This window comes from Ahaetulla prasina, chromosome 2 (assembly GCF_028640845.1).
Source record: "Ahaetulla prasina isolate Xishuangbanna chromosome 2, ASM2864084v1, whole genome shotgun sequence".
Taxonomy (NCBI): Eukaryota; Metazoa; Chordata; class Lepidosauria; order Squamata; family Colubridae; genus Ahaetulla; species Ahaetulla prasina.
In genome coordinates, this window is record NC_080540.1 from 129,023,564 (window position 1) to 129,036,289 (window position 12,726).

Sequence of the window (12,726 nt, forward strand, 5' to 3'; positions counted from 1 at the left end):
GTATTGGCTGGAGTGCTGATTTTTGTGCTCTATCACTGATTTTCTAAGGGTGAAGAAGGGAGCTTAGGTCATCTAGGCTGTATAGAAGTGCCTAGAATAGAGTAGAGTAGAATAGAGTAGAGTAGAATAGAGTAGAGTAGAGTAGAGTAGAGTAGAGTAGAGTAGAGTAGAGTAGAGTAGAGTAGAGTAGAGTAGAGTAGAATATTTGATTAGACACACAAGAAATTTCTCTCTGGTGCAGGAGCTTTCAGTGTACATGCAAGGCAACAATAATAATAATCATAATAATGATACCAATAAGAGTGGGTGGTAGAGAAGATGGGAAAAATAATAGTAATTCTACAGCCATACAACATGGGTCAATGTTGTGTCTTGTCTGCTCTCACCGCAGCCGGGGTCTCCTTATCTGCTCCCGAACACGGAGGAATGTATGCCTCCCAGCCCCAGTTCTGGCTCCATGCCCAGACAAGCTGCAGAGGAGGGGGCACCTCCCGGTCCCAGCCCTGGCTCCATGCCCAAGCAGGCTGCAGAGGAGGGAGCATCCCCCCGGCCCCAGCCCTGGCTCCATGCCCAGGCAAACTGAGCAGCTAGACCCCTCCCCCTCCTCCACAGCATGTGAGCCTGAGGAAAGTTTACTTCCAACAACAGCTGATTGGAGTGACCCTCGCATCAGAAGATTGGATAGGCGGAGGCAACAGAAGGAAGGGAGGGGCAGGCCTTAATGAGTGCTGAGTCATGGAGCCACACCCCATGGCCTATATAAAGGATCTGCTTTCTGGCAGTCTCTGAGTCAGGCAAAGTCGAACTTATCTTGCTGAAGTCACTTACTGGTCTCCTGCCTGCTCTGAGGACTTTGCTAGGACTTTGGGCAGAGCTGCAGAGGCAAGCCTGATTCGGATTTCCCTGACCCGGCCATCAGCGGAGGAGTGGGACACGACAGGTCAATATCCTTAGACACAAAACAGTACTGTGAGGATTAGGTGTTCAGCAGAGTGATGGCATTAGGGTAAAAAACTGTCCGTGTCTAGTTGTTTTGGCATGTAATGCCCTATAGAGGCATCCTGAAGGGAGGAGTTGAAACAGTTTACTTCCAAGATGTGAGGGTCTGTAGTAATTTTCTCAGTCCTTCTGACCCATGCATATCCAGGTCTTCTTTGTAAGACTGGCTAGTTGCAATTGTTTCTTTTCTGCAGTTCTAATCATCCGTTGAAGTCTGTACCTGTCTGTAAGCATCAGGAATCTGTAAAGCATTATCAGGTAATTAATTACTTTTTAAAAACTCCAATTTTCAAAGGAAAAAAAAGGCAGGCAAAATTTTTTAGCTGTATCACTGTCAAGGAAGTTCTATGATTAATACTATGTTCTTTGGGACTCTCTGAAGACTGCTTGAAAAACAATCTTTGGCCAGATTTGCAAACTGCTTGCATCATTATGATGTAAATCAAAAAGGCTTTCCTGGATCTAAATATAGCTTAAATATTAAAGAAGCTTTCTAGACCTACTGAAGAACTTGATGGATTCCAGTAAGGCGAGTTTTCAAACTGGGTTGGCTTTTTTTGTTTTTACTTGATGTGGCATTACAAATCTGTGGTTGTGGTAGCAATAATTCCAAAATAGAATTATGAAATAATGGAAACTGATAATCTTCCGTGAGTACTAGCCGATCAAGATGGCTGTGGTGAGCATTTTAAGCTGGAGCAAAGGATCTTGCTCATTCACATTCCAGAGCCCATCAATAATGTGAAAAAGCATCGATTTGAAAGCCTTGTTTGAACTCAATCTGCACAATCTGTACTACTGTGTGTTCATCGATCCTAGCCCAGTTAATTATCTAGGGAAAAGTTTTAATCTGTAATTATATGTTTTAGTTGATGAATCTTCTAATTATCTTGATTAAATCTTGCAGCCCTAATTTCATTTTGCAGAAAGAAAGAAAGCAATTCCTTGTGAAGATCAAATGACTGAGACTATTTTTTTTATGCTCAGAATCAGATCAAAGCAAATTTGTATCAGCCAGAAAAGTCCCTAAACTGTAAACTTTGGAAATTTGTTATACTGTCTTGATCTGACTATAACATTTTCACAAATGACAAACTATTACATCAAGTTTTGCTCAATAAGTTTCCAAAAATGTTTTCTTCTTAGACAATGCAGTAACTGTGGACAAATCAACCAACTCTTCCATAGTCTTTATACTGATGTACACATTGTCCTGAAACATATATATATACTGATATATGCATGAATGCACACATTCATGCATACACAAACATACTCACTAAGACACATTGCTGATCCTACTGTATGCAATTTCAGTTCCCTACTGAAATAAAAAGCACCAGTACTTTCTAAGAGATATTCCTCAGACATGCCTTCCTTAGCTCCCTGAAGCAGTGCAAAAAATTCTTCATATTCTCCTTTAAACTGTCCATGGCAGTAACAAGATGCTACTTTACCACAAGAACTGATGAATTGCATTGAAATGATTTGTTTCCTCTCTAAGAATGCTTTCAAAAACACATTTAAAAACCCATATTTGGTAAAGTAGACTACACAGTTAAACAAAGCCAGTTGAATAAATCCGTTTGGTTTCCATTATCCTGTGGGGCATCTTTTGTAAATATTAATTATGTTCCTTTGATTAACTTATAGAGCAGAAGCAGTTGAGAAAAGTATTTCTAGAAATCACAGTACTGTAGAGAATTAAAACCATGCTAACCAACAATTTTTTCAACCCAACTATTTAAAATAATCCCCTGTGGCATTCTGTTCTCTTCCATGTGCTTTACAAAATTATTTCTGCTAGAACTAGGGCCACTCATCAAGTTGAATTGTTAGCAATAATTACTGTGGTGCCCTTTTTTTGGATCTGAAAAGCCATCAAACTTTTTAAAAAATCTAATCTGAATCCATGTTCTCTAGGTTCAGTGGGATCTATTACAGGTTCTGGATCTATATAAAATCCAATTTATTTACTTTGAAAGCATGAAAAACTCATTTTTCCTTCTTACTGTGGCAGAAGGATCCTGTGTTTATTATTTTTAAAAATAACTCAAGACTGAAATATCCCACACACACTTCCCAAAACAACCACCATGTGAGGTGGGTTGGGCTGAGAGATGATCGGCTCAAAGTCACCCAGCCAGCTTTCATGGCTAATGCAGAACTTGAACTCATGGTCTCCCACTTTCTAGCCTCATCCCTTAACCACTAGACCAGAACTGGCTGCCCCTCCTCAAACGTGGTGTTTGCCATTTCAGAAGGCCCTGGAAAAAAGGACTACCTAGACCTTTTCAGTCTAGTTTCAGATTGGCACAAAGTACTGTAGTGTGATGGCACTGATCGTATGTGTAGATGATATCTATCAGGATTGGAATAGGGTGCTGCCTCCATCCTGGCTTTTCATGAAGCTTTTGATACCTTCTGAATTAGGGGTTAGGAGTAGGAGTTAGGAGAAGCGACTGTGATACTTACATTAATTTGAGAACTGATACAGTGGATCAAATTAATACATTCTCAACTGATATTGATGGGCTAAAAGAACATAGTACATTATGTGTCTTCAAGTGACATATTTTAAAAGCAATAATATAAGTCTATTGATTGCTAGTATCTTGTGGCCTTAGGCAGATTATAGCCTCAGATAAATAGGGGGAAAAATGAAATAGCTATGTATGTGAACAAAATTATACAGAATCTGGGAAAAGAAATCCAAGATGACAAGGGAGATTTATAATACTGTATTTTCAAATAGAATTTTTGGAAAATAACAATTGCTTCAATTTATGGCCCAAATGACAACAAAGATTGTTTCAATTGCTTCTTGAAATTGTGGAAGGAGATATTCCATTACTTAAAAATATGATTCCCCCCTTTAAACAGACAAACCATTTTATCTAGAAGAAACTGTATAAATATTCTTAAATTATCTTAAGACTATATGTCATTACTATTTCTTTTCAATGTAGCAATACAAATACATATTTACAGTATTATTCTTTAGTTCATAAAACCTATTATGAATAAATGCAAGATTTATAATTGCTAACCAATATTATAAATGTAGAAATTGAACCTAATATATAGATCATAATCCATAATTCTAAGATTAAACAGAAGAATTTGCAGCCTGAAGAAGTGGAGACTTAACAAAATGTTTTTATTATTACAAGAATCATTACAAGCATCATATTGAAATGCCAACAAGTATGAAAGAGCTTCTTCCGAATCAATTTACGTCTTTGTATGTAAATTATGTGACTCCAGCAAAGCTTTTATGAAAGGTTTCTTTATCTTTCTGGCATCAAAGACAGCTATGAAAAAAGCAAAAGGATATACTGGTGAATGAACTGAAGCAATTCGAAAATTATACTGCTATTGATATTTATGCATTGTTTGAATTTTAACAATGACTCAAAGTTTTGAAAATGATGTAATTATATTCAGCTAAGCTTAAGCACCTTGAAAAAAATTTTTTTGTTTTGTTTTATTAACCATTTTATTATCTGTTCTAGAATCTCCTCACATATTGATTTCAGTTTGTCTGTCATTCCCTAGGTCCTCTTTTTTCTCCTGTTTGGAAGAGAAATTACATTCCTTCAAGCAACTGGTACTTTACCTGTTCAATAGGATTTCTCAAAGATCATGCACACAGGTTTTGCCGGTTTACCAGCAAGGTTTTTTTTTCCAGGATTGTAGAACACAATTCATTTGCTCCTACAGATGTAGGTTTTTTTTAAATAAAATGATATATTCTTTATCAGTACCATGTTTCAGTCAGTCTCAAGCTTCAACCTTGCCATTTCACACTGGTTTTTACAATTGCCTGGTTAAAGGCATACCCTTTTCTCTGAGAAGACTGAGCTAAAATAAAAGTTAAATTAATTCACTTTTTGTTACTAAAAAATAACAAATGTATGATATGTTTTCATTTTCTTTCTTTTAATTTGAACATACCCAAATACAACTTTTTTTGTTGTTCTTAACAATCTCAGCTCATTCTGAGCTTTAGCCTAAGATTACAATTCTATACTTTTCTTTCCTTAGCGACCTAAGAACAGGTAACTTCTACCTTACATATGTGCTGTTTTCCATTACTTTAACACACTGAAATTGTGTTTTGAAGATTTATTTAAGGAATTCCCATCTCTTCTAAGCTTTTCTTCCCTATTAGCTTCTTTGCTATGTGACTTTTACTAACATTTACTAAAATTTGCTTCTTTGAAGGTCCAAGACACACATTCAACTATACTCACTTGTAATCTATTAAAATCAAGAATTCCAACAACATGCATTATCATTTTCTCTGTGTTCCTGCTACTTCTACTTCCCTGATGAATGATTCCTATTAATTAATACCAGGTTATCTATTGATCCTATTATGGCTTTTTTCACTTTCTGAAAGTGAAAACTGCCAGCAGGATAGGTAATGTTGGTATAATAATATGATTAAAGTTGTGCATTACTTTATACTACTTTTTAGGCTTTATATACCACCAACTATTATGATAATGCTCCATGACAACCAATTCATTTTCTTCAGAACTGACCAACTCCAATATTCTATAATAGAATATTGGCCTAACAATTTAGCAGCTTCTTGGTATATCTTTAAGAGGCCACCAGTGGGACAACTAATTTCCGTTCTCCGGTACCCCTCCTTCTCTTCCTTCCAGCTGTGACTTTGTTGCTGGGATTCTGTCTGACAAGAATTTGGCTCTTCACCTTTCTCTTGCGGGAGTATTTCTTCAAGAAGGAGGAAATGTATAGGAGCTTTTCTTCCCTCCACCCTCTCCCTCAGACTTCTCTGTAAAAAAAAAAAAAAAAGCTTTCATTCTCTACCACTTTTTGCCAACCAGGAAAACATTTCAGCAGTAGCATAACTGCAGCTCCTATTTCTCCACTCTATTCCAGTCCAGTTCACACCCTTTCCAAACACTCAAATGCTTATTGTCAGATAGTAACCAGGAAGTTGTTGCTGTTTCGAAGGCTTTGAAAAACAGGCAAAGGAAAGCAAGAGGTTCCATGCCAGATGTCCCAAAGGTGCTGTTCAAAAGGCAACTGTACTTCCTTGGAGTTTTTTTTCCTTGAAAATGTTTCACTTCTCATCCAAGAAGTGAACTGAAGAAGTTTCTTGGATGTGAAGCGCAACATTTTCAAGGGAAAAAAAAAACCAAGAAAATCCAGTTGCCTTTTGAACAGCATCTTTGAGAAAAACATGATCTGGATAATTGAGAATCTCCACAGGCAATGCCAGATGAATAGACAGCAGACCCATTCCTCAGATTTACGTGCCCAAGCAAACACCGCCTAGTGAGCAATACAGCACCACAAAAGCAATGAATAATCCCCACAAATGAATAGCCTTTATTTATCAGAGCCACAAGGCAAAGGGAGTTTTCACAGCTACTGTTATCTGACCAGATAAACACAAGCTCTTCTTGGTGATATAAAGCCCATCCACATTACTGTTATTTTGCCACAATGACAGCTGGATGGTTCTAGAAACTCAAAGAAATTATATCTCCCGGGGTGCAGGGAAGACTCTTAAGATGAGCTTTCCTCTAGATCTGATGGCTGTGTTGGTTGGGAAATACAGGACTATAGTATAATAGTGTACTTGAGTTCTCCTCCAGATTAGATAAGACTAAATTATTGTATTATCCCATTTTCAGCAAAGACAAGGGCCTGCAAGTTAATCAACAACTTGTTCTTGCTGCCTTTTAAAAATGTGCGATACTTGATAACTGATTCTAAACGGCATGAAGAAACATTTTTTCTATAAATTGATAAGTACCTGAAGGAAGCTTGGCACAGGGATTTTTTTAGGTGATTCATGTCTCACATATGGGCTTAAATTAGCAAAAAAGGAACCAAAAGTATTCTAAAGTTAGCAAGATAATTTCAGGTATTATTTTAAAAAGCTCTCTATTCCTTCTGAATGCATGGGACAATTTTTGTCATAATAAAATACAGTATGATTGCAGTTAAAATGAAATATATTTTCAGATAAATTCAGAATTACATGATACACAAAAAGAAGGAAAATTAAAAAGAAAAATATAACAAATGGGAAACATTGTCTTTGCTTTTGGAGTTTCTGAAAAGGTAATAATATTTACAAGAAATTCCTACTATTTTCAAAAAAACACGCTCTTCCGATGTGAAATAATATACTGAAAATATTATGGTTAACAGGACTGAACAAAGCATTCTTATAAGAGATCCTCAGAATAGGTATTTTTTCTGTTGCAAGAATTATGTAAGGTAAAATAGAAGCATATCATATATATTTTTGGACTCTACTCTGCCTTAGGTAGTAAGTTTTGCCCTTGTAGTTTTAATATGGGGCATTAGCAGATTCCCCAGGCTTTGATTTCACTCCTATTAAATGTCATTTACTGGCAGGAAAAACAACAATCAATTGCTTTCCTTAATATATAATGGGCAGGCTTGGACAGGTGCCTGGGATGGAGGGTTTAGACACCTTTCAAGTTGCCAGAGTGACAAGTGACACATAGAGTCAGGTGATTTCTGAACATGTTTAACACCTTTTCAAAGACCATTAAGCACGTGTGCAAAAGTAGACTGAGTCACAGTGACGGAGGAGGCATGTGGGGTGAAGCAAGAGGAAGGTCCTCAGTGACCAGAGGGGAGGAAAGTGCACCCATGTTCAAGAGATGCCAACAGCATCTCCTAAATATGACACCAACCACATTGTTAATGAAGTATCCAAGATAGTATCCATGGCAAAACTTTTATCAGAAGAAAAGGAAAAACACTATTTTAAAATGTTGTAAAATGTAACTTAAGAATCTGGGACCAATCAAAATATTTGTTAACATATTTTGCAAACTGTAAGCTCCATCTTTGCTATGTATGTTCACTATTAGTGTAAATCATGTAAAAATGATAAGAATTATCCATTTATTTCAGAGACCTAAAATGAAAAATCTTTCTATGTTGCAGTATCTCTAGCTGAAAGAATCAGTGAATTCTCAGCCAGGTATTTAATTTCCCCATTCTACAACACATTTTTGTGGTGTGTGCACTGCTGTTTGCTAAGTGGATTAAGACTCAGAACATAGTATTTACTTTTATCTGAGCTGCATCAAGAATAGCTGGCCCCCTACCTGAAAGGAATGTCCCAATTAAATTACAAATGACATGTCCTAAATGTAAGTCTGAATACTGTATTGCTTGAAACAAAGCATTCAACCCTTATTATTCTTTTTTTTCCAAACTGGTATATGAGGACACCTAGTGGACAATTGTACAGTACATTTTTTACAAACTGCCATCAATTTTGTGTAAAGCCATTAAAATAGAATGGGATGTGCCTTTGTATGACCACAAGACCAAGTTTGACTGGCTTCACTAAATAGGAATTACTCAGCCAAATTATGTCATCTGTTTGGGAAAAGAACAGTAAATTTGCATCATGCTTTATTCAATGTTTAAAGTTAACTATATAAAACTCTCTTTCCCCACTAGGTATTCACATATTTTTTGTACCCGGACCTTAAGAAAACAACCATGAAAGAAAAAGTCAATAGGAATCTTCTGAGGAAGATATACTGATGTGAACTGTAGAAATGAGAAACAATGTCTAGGGACATATTCCCATCTCTACGTACAGGAATTAAGGCATTCAGGTCCTTTCAGTACTATTGTAGTTGGCGTCATATGACTCAGCCTACAGTAAGCTCAAACCTAAATGGCTTTTAAGAATTCAGTTTGTACCTAGACATAAAAGTACAAAGAAGCATCTTTTCTGATTCTTCTTCCTTTCAAGGAATGCTTCATGTGTAAAGAAAATTGCACTGTAAAATACTGTCCCTTAAATTGTAGGGACAGTATTAATTGTCCCTACAACTTAAGGGGACAAACTAATTAATTGCTTCTATTTGATCAGAAAACATTTTCACAGATTTAAGAATTTGGGAATAAGTCCATGTAGTCAAGAGAAATTTGTTTAAAATATAAGTGAATATAAGCAAAATAAGGAAGTCTGTTTTATTAAAGCATTCTACTACTCTGCTTGGTTATCTGAACATAAATCACTTTGAATGGTGTGATATTTACACCCAGTACATTTATTTAGAGATGTAAGGCATAACAAAAGAGGGGCAAACCAGAATTGGAGTTGTGACATCTCAGGGAAAGAAAACAGAGCTCTAGCAAGCAAACTGTATAGCTGTCCAAAGGGCAAATAACAATAAATACATGACCAAGTAATCATCCAGATACTGCACTTTATATATTTGTGACAGATTATTGTCATTATGTTGACCTTACCAATTTCTACTGTCTGTATTAAGAGCAATGTGTACTTCTTATTTTTGAAAGTTAATTATTTGTGCTCCATCAGAAAATACATTTTTATTTATAGTTCATTATACATAGTATTGCTTTTACACATTTTACAATTCAATTTTATTTATTTATTTATTTATTTAATCGTATTTATATACCGCCCTATCTCCCAAGGGACTCAGGGCGGTTTACAGGCACTAAAAACAGATAAATAGAATATAAATACAATATAAAACATTTAAAAAACTTATTCTAAAGCCCGTCCAATTAAAAATAGAAATAAAACCCAATTTAAAACCCAAAATTTAAAATCTAGCTCAGTCCTGCACAATTAAATAAGTATGTTTTAAGCCCGCGGCGGAAGGTCCGAAGGTCCGAAAGCTGACGAAGTCTGGGGGGTAGATCGTTCCAGAGGGTGGGAGCCCCCACAGAGAAGGCCCTTCCCCTGGGCGTCGCCAGCCGACATTGCCTCGCTGACGGCACCCTGAGGAGACCCTCTCTGTGAGAGCGCACGGGACGGTGGGAGGTATTCGGTCGCAGTAGGCGGTCCCGTAAATAACCCGGCCCAATGCCATGGGTTGGATTTACATCCAACCCGTCTTAAGGAAACCTTAAGATGGCAGGTTTCCATCTTAAGAGGCAGAATGATTATTTAGCAAAATAGTCCCCCTTTCATATTTTGTTTCCAACGGCAGAGTAACAAATTGTACTCTAGTATGTGAGGAGGTAAGGATATTTGTTTCAGTGAATCATTTATAGATGCCAGAGGACCTAAAATAGTCTATAAACACATTGGCATTCAGGTATTCATTGATTTATGAGGAGCCCAAAATTTATGTTGTTAAGTGAGACATTAAAGTGACTTTTGCCCATTTTACTTTTCTTGCCACAGTTTTTAAGTGAATCACTGCAATCAGTAAGTTAGTAACCTGGTTGCTAAGTGAATCCGGCTTCCCCATTGACTTTGTCAGGTTGTAAAAGGGGAATCACATGATGTTGGGACACAACAAATGTCATAGATACGTTGCCAGGTGTCTGAATTTTGGTCACATGATTATGGGAAAGCTGCAAAGGTTTTAAGTATGAAACATGGCCATTAAGACACATTTTTCAATGCCGCTGTAACTTTGAGCAGTCATTAAATGGTGTGTCGAGAACTACCCACACTAATTACAAGCTCAGATTCATCGAAGAGCGACTTCCACTAAATTTAATAGGAATTACATCTGGACAGACCCACTTAAGCATTTGCTAGAATTGGTTCATTGATAGACGCTCATAAATTCCCATAGAGTGGTTTTCAAGCAACGACAGGTTGTCGCAATGGTGCTTTTTCAGGAGGCAACTGGACTTTCTTGTTTTTCTTTGAAGATGTTTCACTTCTCATCCAAGAAGCTTCTTCAGCTCTGACAGGATAGTGGGGAATGGAAGGATTTATATTCCTTGCAGACAGCTGGTCATTTGCATCCTTTTAGAGCAGGGATGTCAAACTCACGTTCACATCATCATCATGTGACATATCAGGACTTTCCCCCCTTTGCTAAACAGGGGTGGGCGTGGCCAGCACATGACGCCTGAGGGCTTTGAGTTTGAGATCCCTGTTTTAGAGGTTTGTTGAAGCACTTGGAGGTTTATCTGTATCCATCCATGACCTGGATGACTGAGAATCTTTATAGACTTTTAGCTATCCAATTTGGGAACAACACCCTTCGAATGCTGTGGGAGTATGAACTGATTTCCAGAGAAAGAAAAAAATGCAGACTACAGGAACCAGGGGCGCTATTCAGGTGACCCTGAGGACACAGATAAACCTCCAAGTGCTTTAATGACCCTCTAAAAGGATGCAAATGACTAGCTGTCTGCAAGGAATATAAATCCTTTGATTCCCCCACCATCCAGTCAGAGCTGAAAAAACTTCTTGCATGAGACGCGAAACGTCTTCAAAGAAAAGACAAAATAAGCCCAGTTGCCTCATGAAAAAGCACCTTTGGGACAACCATGACTTGGATGACTGAATGTAACATTTACCACACCAAGCAAGAAGAAGACCTTCTACGCGCAAATTCCAATCATGCTTTCCATAATTTTGTGAACAATAAACTTAAAGAAACAAGATCCATCCCACCACTAAAAGAACCTAACGGCAAAGAATGTACGGACGAAACAGTTAAAGCAAACCTCTTTAACACATTCTTTGGCTCAATCTTTGTAAACAGCGATGGCTCATATCCGACATTCCTCAATTGTACCAAAAATAATGACGACTTAACTCTTATAGACTTACAGAAGATAATGTTGAAAAAGCTCTTCGCAACCTGAAACCATCATTATCAATTGGTCCTGATGGGCTATGTGCATACTTCTTAAAAAAACTTTCAATAAATATAGCAGAACCCCTAAGCATAATCTTTAATAAAGCTTTCACGACTAGTTCCCTTCCAAAACTCTAGTCTCTAGCCACAGTCATCCCTTCTTCAAAAAAGGAGATCCCAGCCTAGTTGAAAATTACAGACCTATCTCTCTATGTTGCGTCTCATGCAAAGTAATGGAATCTATCATAAACCAATCCATTACACTCTACCTTGAAGCTAATAACCTACTCTCTAATAAACAATTTGGTTTCAGAAAAAAATTGTCTTGTAACTTACAACTTACAACTTCTCCACTGCAAAAACATATGGACTACCAACCTTGATCAAGGAAAAGCAATAGATGCAATCTACATAGACTTCTGCAAAGCTTTTGACTCAGTAGTACATGACAAACTTCTCTTAAAACTAAAATCCTAAGGCATTTCAGGACCTCTTCACAATTGAATAAATGCCTTCCTATCAAACAGACAACAAGTGGTCAAAATTGGCAACGCTCTATCAAATTCTGTTCCTGTCAAAAGTGGCGTTCCCCAAGGTAGTGTTCTTGGACCAACGCTCTTCACACTATACATAAATGATCTCTGTGACCTTATCTCAAGTTATTGTGTTCTCTTCGCTGACAACATCAAACTATTCAATACCACTAACAATACTTCTACCCTTCAAGATGACCTTGACTTTGTTACCGATTGGTCTAAAACTTGGCAACTTCAAATATCAACCAGCAAATGCTCAGTCTTACATATTGGTAAAAAGAACCCTAACATCAAGTACAAGCTTGATGGACATTACCTTACTGACGACCCCCTCCCTGTCAAAGACCTTGGAGTTTTCATATCAAATGACCTAAATGCCAAAGCCCACTGCAACTACATAGCAAAAAAGGCTCTAAGAGTTGTAAACCTAATTTTACCTAGCTTCTGTTCCAAAAACTCTACACTACTAACCAGAGCATACAAAACATTTGCCAGACCTATTCTTGAATACAGCTCATCCGTCTGGAACCCATACCACATCTCTGACATTAATACTATCGAAC